The 1,872-nt window shown below is 44.8% G+C and overlaps 1 non-coding gene across 1 annotated transcript; it reads left to right on the top strand.

The window, feature by feature from the left end:
- Window positions 1-477: 477 nt before the first annotated feature.
- TRNAA-GGC (transfer RNA alanine (anticodon GGC)) lies at window positions 478-549 on the top strand. The gene has a single exon. It is a non-coding gene; the product is annotated as a tRNA-Ala (tRNA).
- Window positions 550-1,872: the final 1,323 nt, after the last annotated feature.

The raw sequence follows: 1,872 nt of genomic DNA, 5'->3' as shown, positions 1-1,872 counted from the left end.
TTTTTTCCTTTTCTTTTTTTTTTCATTTATTATCTAAATATTTGTTGTTCAGTCGCTAAGTCTTGTCTTTACTCTTTGCAACCCCATGGACTGTAGCACACCAGGCTCCTCTGTCCTCCAGTATCTCCCGGAGTTTGCTCAGATTCATGTTCATTGAGTTGATGATGCTATCTAACCATCTCATCTTCGGCTGACCCCTTCTCCCTTTTGCCTTCAGTCTTTCCCAGCATGAGGGTCTTTTCCAGTGAGGCGGTTCTTCACTTCAGGTAGCCAAAGTATTGGAGCTTCAGCTTCAGCATCAGTTCTTCCAAATATTTGGTCCTGAATCAGTCCAGAATATTCAGGGTTGATTTTCCTTTAGGATTGACTGGTTTGATCTCCTTGCAGTCTAAGGGACTCTCAAGAGTCTTCTCCAGCCCCACAATTCAAAAGCATCAATTCTTCAGTGCTTAGCCTCCTTTATGGTCAACTCTGCCTGGGGGTATGGCTCAGTGGTAGAGTGCATGCTTGGCATGCATGAGACCCTGGGTTCAATCCCCAGTATTCCCATATTCATATTTTGGGCCTCCATGGTGGCTCAGATGGTAAAGAATCTGCCTACAGTACAGGAGACCTGGGTTTGATCCCTGGATTGGGAAGATCCCCTGGAGAAGGGAGTGGCAACCCACTCCAGTATTCTTGCCTGGAGAACTCCATGGGCAGAGGAGCCTGGCAGGCTACTTTGTCCATGGGGTTGCAAGCAGTCAGACATGACTGAGCAACTAAGCACAAGCACTCACATCTGAACATGACTACTGGAAAACCATAGTTTTGCCAGGAAAGGTCTGTATTAGTCAAAGTGATGTCTCTGCTTTTTAATATGCTGTCTAGATTTGTCATAGCTTTCCTTCCAAGGGGCAAGCATCTTTTAATTCCATGTCTACAGTCACTGTACACAGTGATTTTGGAGCCTAAGAAAATAAAATCTGTCACTTCTTCCACATTTTCCCCTTCAATTGCCATGAAGTGATGGGACCAGATGCCATGATGTTAGTTTTTTGACTGTAGAGTTTCAAATCAGCTTTTTTACTCTCCTCTTTTATCTTCATCAAGAGGTTCTTTAGTTCTTCTTCACCTCCTGCCATTTGAATGGTATCATCTGCATATCTGAGGTTGTTGATACTTCTCCCAGCAATTTTGATCCCAGCTTGTGATTCATCCAGAACAGCATTTCACTTGAAGCTCAACATTCAGAAAACAAAGATCATGGCATCTGGTCCCATCACTTCATGGGAAATAGATGGAAAAACCGTGGAAACACTGTCAGACTTTGTTTTTTTGGGCTCCAAAATCACTGCAGATGCTGATTGCAGCCATGAAATTAAAAGACGCTTACTCCTTGGAAGGAAAGTTATGATCAACCTTGATAGTATATTAAAAAGCAGAGACATTAGTTTGCCAACAAAGGTCCGTCTAGTCAAGGCAATGGTTTTTCCCGTGGTCATGTATGGATGTGAGAGTTGGACTGTGAAGAAAGCTGATCGCTGAAGAATCGATGCTTTTGAACTGTGGTGTTGGAGAAGACTCTTTAGAGTCCCTTGTACTGCAAGGAGATCCAACCAGTCCATTCTAAGGGAGATCGATCCTGGGTGTTCATTGGAAGGACTGATGCTAAAGCTGAAACTGCAATACTTTGGCCACTTCATGCAACGAGTTGACTCACTGGAAAAGACTCTGATGCTGGGAAGGGTTGGGGGCAGAAGGAGAAGGGGACGACCGAGAATGAGATGGCTGGATGGCATCACCGACTCTGTGGACATGAGTTTGAGTGAACTCCGGGAGTTGGTGATGGACAGGGAGGCCTGGCGTGCTGTGATTCATGGGGTCACGGAG

This window comes from Moschus berezovskii, chromosome 18, assembly GCF_049115385.1.
Source record: "Moschus berezovskii isolate FMDL1 chromosome 18, NW_MosBer_1.0, whole genome shotgun sequence".
Taxonomy (NCBI): Eukaryota; Metazoa; Chordata; class Mammalia; order Artiodactyla; family Moschidae; genus Moschus; species Moschus berezovskii.
This window is presented reverse-complemented; position numbering and strand designations above follow the sequence as displayed.